The 7,196-nt window shown below is 43.7% G+C and overlaps 1 pseudogene; it reads left to right on the top strand.

The window, feature by feature from the left end:
• Positions 1–5,766: 5,766 nt before the first annotated feature.
• LOC119272193 lies at positions 5,767–6,248 on the top strand (annotated as a pseudogene).
• Positions 6,249–7,196: the final 948 nt, after the last annotated feature.

Genomic DNA, 7,196 nt, shown 5'->3' with positions numbered 1-7,196 from the left:
TTTGTTAGCTTCGGTGGCCTGGAGTCTTCTACGGGGCATCTCTTCTTTATAGATGAGAAGTCGATTCAGAACACGCAAGAAAAGGGTTGATGGAACCATGCAAAGAGTGCTCATTAACTCACTAGCATCCCAATAAAATCATTCCAAAGTACTTCTCCATTTCGGAACAAGCTCTTGGTGAAAAAGACTGGCGTGTAGTCCGAAAAGCGCCTATGGAAGATCTACTATTTTCCTTCGCACCAAGTCAATCTCCATGCATATATCCTGTCAGTTCTCATTCAATCTCTTCTCATCCGGGAAGCTTCCCCGCAACTCCAACTACCGGAAACATTAGCTCGAACATTCGAGTTAGAGATGAAAAGGACCGCCCTTCAGCTAGAACCCTCCCTTAAAGAAATGAATTTGAGTCAGTGACCCTATGAGAGAGGAAGAGTTCCGTTGTGTCCAGTCATCATATATTCAACTCAAAGAACTTCTAGTTTGATTAGCATAAAGAAAGTGCCAGCTAGGCCAGCCATTAGTACCACAGCTTTCCCAAGAAGGATAGGAGATGGATCAGACTCTTCAGCGGGAAAGAATGCGATCAAAGGACCCTATGAATACTACTAGCCGTAGCTGTGGTTGTGGCCAAGAAGCAGGCAGGGAAGGAGATGTCCTTCTTTAAAGGAATTTCGTCAGGGATCTATTCCTTGAATCAATAAAGCAAAAGAAAAGTCTGGCAGTGCGAGAGGCCAATATGACTATCTATATCAGTTCTTCGCCTTGGTCTACTCCATCATGTAGTGAGTCGAGGTCTGTCCCTAAGGAGAAATACGAAGCAAAACCCCAACGATTAGATTATAGGGTTGGACCCTATTTTTTCAAGAAGGAGCATGAAGGTGCCGAAAATAGGGCTTTTATCACGTTTGAGAGTTGTTCCCTCTTAGGGCTGAAAGTGGAAAGTCTTCGAGTATCGTCGTCCTTCTATTGATAGATTCAGGATTCGGATAGATTCAGAGAAGGCCAACTTATCTCGATCTGGTCATTCACTCGATATGGGAATACCTTTTAGGAAGGCAAGACTAGAAAAAAGTCTGATTGACCGAAGATGTGAAGAAATCGACTGCATTAGCCCTTCATAAGGGAATACCTGACTCAGTCAATTCTTTAGTTGACATCGAGACCAAGTCCCATTGATTCTCTTGGAGGAAGATCCGCCAAGGGGCGAAGCGGTCCAATTCAATGTTTTACTGTTATGCTAAGTCACTCTCCTATTAGGAAATCAATCTAGCTGCTTATCCTATAGATACAGAGTGTCGGAAATCACCTCCGCTATTTCAGCTGTTGTCGGCATAACAGCTTCGGTAGTATACCTACCTAAATAGATAATTCGTACCATGATTAGCAGACCCTTCTCAACTCTAGCGATTTCAAGCGGGCGAGTCTCCAATTACCTTGCAAAGCGTTAGCGCTAGCTAGGTCAATAGTTCAAGTATCAATGAAAGTCTCTATTTCAGTAACGTAGAAATGACAGTTGTTTAGGTAACAGAAGACAATGCCTGCTAGAGGTATGATTCCGATCTTTGCGCAAGCAATAATATATGCTATGGCACTTTTTTTGCACAGCTCCTCTTTAATGCCAGTTGGTGTGAGGGGGTTCGCTGGGGATGTGAATTGTTGAATCATGAGTAAAGATATCCATGCATAGTAAAGATCAATAGGTTGAAATCAGATAAAGGCAGATATGGCTTTGAGGAAGAATACGAACGGGATTCCACATTCATAGGCTATTAGGCAGGTTTGGATTGTCCTGGCAAAGGCAGATATTTCTATGCATTCCTCTGCCAAGTCTAGTTCCTCTCAGTCTCTCGATTGCATTGGCCAGGTCCTTCCGATAAAAGCTCATCCCTTCCTCCAAGAGCTATCCATCTATTCGAAGGAATGAAAGCTCAACTGGAACAAACGCTAGATTCAAGTCCTTTGGTTTCCACCCACCACTAGTGGGAGAGGCAGAACAATGAATCAATTTCCTAGATCCAATGGTTTCTCGGGCCATCCCATTCCCATTTCCACCTATCGAAGCCCAACCAAGTGAGGCACTTCCACCGGATTCGTTCAAAGCTTTCCGTCGGGTCAAACAAGCGACTCTCGTTCCTATGATTCACCCGGTACTCTCCACCTGTTGTGGATCCGAAGCTAGCCCACCTCATGTTCCCATCCATGGATCCAAGCTTTAAACTACTCATTCATCTTAGGCAAAGCACTAGTTGGAAGTGAAGAGGGACTATTAGCTAGCTTCTCTTGTTTCTTTACTTGTGGAATTCATCAGATGTAGCAGGAAATAATTACCAAGTGTGTACGCTCAATCCGTAGCTTGTTTTGGTTAGCTTTATCCTTGAAAGAATAAGCAGCTTCTTGTTTAGGGGGGGCTATCTTGACTCTTGAACCTGAGAGGGAGAAGGCTTCCCGCATGGACGGATTAGCAATCCCTAGTCTTCCATAACGCGTATTGGACTTATGTTTCCTCCTCCTCGAAGATGATGGATCTATGGTTACGACCATTCTTTATGGCTCTGTACCAATAGTACAGATTCGATTTAGGCTCTTTAAAGAATCACCCAACTGGTTTGATTTCTTTTTTGTAGTAATCAGAAAGTTCGCTCTTTTTCCAGACCTGTGGCCTTGGAGTTCATCCCCGTCCTCTGCCAGGTGAGAAGGAAGATGAGAGATATGTTCCTCGTCTTCCACTTTCTTCTAGGAAAGCCTTTCACCGAGCGAGCAGCTAAGCGAGTTCATCCGCATTTGTTGTCGTTCAAGTAGGTCTTTGGTTGTAGTAGTGTAGGCATAGGACAAGACTGATTCCTAGCCTTTCTATTTACTAAGGTCAGGGAGGGGGTAAAGGGGGATCAGGGGAAGGTGAAAAGTTGATGTTCATTCCTCCCTCTAATTCCATCTCAGCCTATCCGCCATAGAACAGGGGCGGTCTCTTTCTTCTTGTTCTTGTGTGACATCTCGGTAAGGCTTTAGGTATATAGGAACTAGGGAAAAGAACCTCTTGCCGTCCTTGTCGATCGAAAAAAGTAGTAAAATAGAAAAAAGGATTCAAATCTGCGTACTACTCCCTAGCTTCTTGAAACCACCAATCCATTACGATGCCAGCAAAGAAAACCAATGCTTAAGACGCTATTGGAGACTCATGTAGCTATTATTCGAAGCTTATTAATTTATTTACTGCGTTCAAGGCATGACCGCGTGATAGGTGTCCTTTTCCCCTACTCAAGAAGAAGAGTTACATGTGAGTTCCGATCATGATATGACAAACAAATCTTACTTTTGCTTTCCCAAGCTGGCGCATAACCTCTGGACCAATAGGAAGATCGATGACCCGCATCCTACAACTTCGAAGAAGTATTTGTATCACACCCGAGCAATGGACCGTGGAAGGAGTTTCATTCATTTATGGAGTTTGGAAGCGAGGACGATCCAGGATCGACTGCTATCTGAAGAAGTGGAGTGGAATGGATCTGATTACCCATTGGCGTCTGCATTGACGCTTCTAACTAGCCCTACTTTTGTCTTTTGTGTTTTCTTATTCATGTACTCATGTATATTTCTATTTGTATGATACTTATATTGCAATCGATCTATCCCTTGGTCCTGCCAATCGAATTGTTAAGTATGTTTTTCCCTTTCGAGAAATGGTGACAGTACCAAATGCCGAATTAGCGGTTGTACCAGGTCAGGACCATAAACACCACGAGCCGGTTAAGCAACAGAAGCTGTGGGCGAAAGCACACTCGTCATTCTCAGACCTGCGGTCGAGGTACGTGCGAACAAGTTCCCATTCTCTATGTTTCATGGCCTATCAATGAAAGTCGGTATCAGGCTGGCTCGCTTGGCGGGTCGTCTCCTTATATACCTAAATCCTCGTTTCACTCATCTGTAAAGGTCTACCCTTCGAAAGGTAGGTTGAATTCCCCCGTATGTAGCCAGCCACACTCTACTCGCAGGTCAAATATTGGCGTAGACAACAGAGAATGTGCTAGGTAGGAAACTGAAGGAACTCTTACTATACGAGAATTTGCAATTCAATATGACAACCGATCAGAAGGGATTGGACGATCCCAATGCATTGCCCTCCTTCGCAATACTGAAACTATCTGACCGAGCTCCATCAACACAGAAAGCGGAAGGGACAGCAGATACAGATAGATTGGATCCGAAAAGGGATTCCAGCCAGTCCTTGCCTATTGCTGGGCTGGTTGTTTTGTCACGGTCCGATTAGTAGAAGGTGAGTGAGTAAGACGAGGCCCCAAAGCGTAATGTAGAGCTATACTGCTCTTGTTTTTCCTTCCGCCCTGCTTAGGAGAACTTTGTCTAGAACCCACTTTAGATAGCTTTCAAGGATACCATTACAGATGAGTGAAGTGAGTATACCGTTTCCGGAGCTCCCAAGGCAGCGCGGTAGCGGAAGCCCTTTCTAGTTCAAGCAGTTCCAATTCCTATTCTGCTTCACCGCTTACACCACACTCTATTGGTGCGCCTTGTGGTGCCTTTCGATCAAGGTCTACTTTGGTTGATACACTTTCTTCTACAACGCGTTATCCGCATCGAAGTTAGCCAGGTTCCTACCGCTTCTTGATATTATGGATTTTGCAATCCCTGGACGCTAGTGCTTCTACAACCAATGGATACTATTTAACATAAATAATAAGTAGAAATGGACAAACGAGTGTGGCTACACAGAGTGAGGAAAAAAACATGGTGGTACCAGCATTGCATATCACTCACTATGCTTTATGTAATATGGCTTAAGCAATGGTAAAATGGGAGTCCTGAGCAAAGCACATCTGATCGATATGAATGAATGATACATCCGTCTTTTCTTCTCCTTCGAAGGTTAGGTATCCGCTCGTTAGTTCAGCACCGCATAAATACTTACTTTAAAAGGGGCGACTCCCGCCTGTGCTTAAGTTGTTTCAAGCTTGTAAAGACTCGCGATCGGAAGATTGACCTGGTTTTCTTTCAGCTGAAACTCTACCTAATGGTTCAGATTCCCCAGATCCATGGGTCCATGGCCGCTTAGCTTAGACAGCCTTGTTAGAGACATGAATGCGGGGTGAGGTTTCCAATTGATTTGTATTCACCGGGACCTCCCCTCTTCTAGTTGCTGTGGAAAGAATGTTTAGCAAATGAGTTTAAGGGGTGGTTTTCTGTTTACTTTTTTTCAGCCTACATCGTCTCTCTTCCAGAACCTCACAATCATCAGTGTCTAAAGTTTCATGATGAATATTGGTTTCACATTTTATTGCTTACGTGAGGAAATATCAATTTAGAACTTGAATTTGTATTTGAGTTATGATGAGGAGTGAGGTAGATTCGCATTGTTGAAGAAAGCGAAGAAAAAGGATGCTGCTATGGCTTGCTTGTGGCTCTTTCTTCTATTGGCTAGTCTCAGGCATGATAGTTTCAATTTCTTTTGGAAATCAAGTGCGGCTCAGTCATAAGTGTTAGTAATAGCATGAAGTAAGTTGTCGGTAGCCGGCATTAGGTAAAAGAAAAAGCTTCTCAAAAGCATCCAGAAATATCATAGAATGGTGATCGAGATCACCTTCACGGGAATCATCCTTTGCAAATTGGGGGAAGGGAACCAATCAAGTCACCAAGAAGTTCCCGAAACTTGGTTTAGTATTAAGTTTCTTCTCTTCCAGCGTTTAGTATTCAAGTTCTTCTCTTCCAGCCCCCTGGCCCCTCTCTGATAAGTCAAGTTTTCAAAACAAAAAGCAAATGAAAAATCTAGTTCGATGGCTCTTCTCCACTACCCGCTTTGCTACTTTCTATTTTTTCTTATGTATTAAGTTTCCCTTAATATATAATTTGATATTACTTTCGATTTTTATATTTTTATTCCTTTGTCGTTTTATATTCTGCCTAATACCAATTTTCAATCTTTTTAGTTCATGCTTCGTCGGCTCCTCCTTTCTGATCACTCTCCCGCCGGAGATTCAAGACCCCCAGGCTCTAGCTCATTTAGCAGGGCTAAACTTCTATCTGAGTCTTTACGAGCAGGATCCGGGATGGGTTATGTTCATTCAGAACGAGCTTAATCACAATACCCCCTGGAAGACATACCTGGGCGGCTTAAGCTCTTACTAATGGAAGAAAAGCTCTCTTCTATGCGACAAGATGTCATTCAGGAATTTGTGGCGCTTTATCAAAGAGTAGGGCCTTATCTACCAATCAAGCCCTACTTGGTCATAATTGAATAAAAGGGATCGTATAGCTTTCCAATCCAGCAACATACATCTATCACCTAGGCATAACTGCCAACATCAGTATGTAGAAAGAATCTGTTTAGAACGGTTTAGAGTCGGAACCAAGGCAAGATATCCAGGATTCCGTATAGTAGAGGAACGAACACACTGGGCTTTCCCTTTCAAATAGACGACCTGGAGATAGATCAACACAGCCAATGCTTCTTTTAGACCTACAACCCGGACCAGAACATGGAAATGGTTCCAAGGCATCGAAGGCACTTGTCCTATCATACCTTCTCTTGTGGCTTTAGACTGTGTATATACTTGACCTTGCCAAGCAGAAGAAGCAGAAGCCCTATTGGAATCCGAGTCAGGGTCATTGTTGTTACAGTTTCCCCTTTTGGTAAAGGTTGGGTTGAAGGGATTGGGATTGGCTTATCGAGATGTGTGTGTATCTCATATCATTCTAGTGACTCCGCTTTCCTGACTAGGGAACTGCTATCTCAAGGATAGCCAAGTCCCGGATTCGAAAGTCGATATGATACGCTTGATTGGTCTGGCATCGCCGGTTTCGCAGGATCACTTATGCTATTTGGAGAACAGAACCTGGCCCATGGGGAAGAAGTAGTAGCCAATGCCGAAACTACTTGCTTGCTTTTACTTTCCGACGCCAATGCCAACAAGTGCTTTCCTGACTCGAGAACGAGTACATACGCTTTCTCCGATGCTTGCTCTTGTTACGAGCTTCTACCCGACCGATTAGCCCAGAGCACTAATACGCTTTCTTTCCTCGAACAAGTACCTTTCCTTTGAACGAGAATGCCAACTGCTTCCTTCCAACAATCCAATACGAATACGAATGTACGAATGACAGGCCATTCCCCGGAGTAGAGTAGAAATGAATTCATTCACATCTGCTAGAAACCAGAGCCTGAGCTATGAACTGATCTAAGAGCGGAC

This window comes from Triticum dicoccoides, chromosome 3A, assembly GCF_002162155.2.
Source record: "Triticum dicoccoides isolate Atlit2015 ecotype Zavitan chromosome 3A, WEW_v2.0, whole genome shotgun sequence".
In the NCBI taxonomy this organism is placed as follows: Eukaryota; Viridiplantae; Streptophyta; class Magnoliopsida; order Poales; family Poaceae; genus Triticum; species Triticum dicoccoides.
This window is presented reverse-complemented; position numbering and strand designations above follow the sequence as displayed.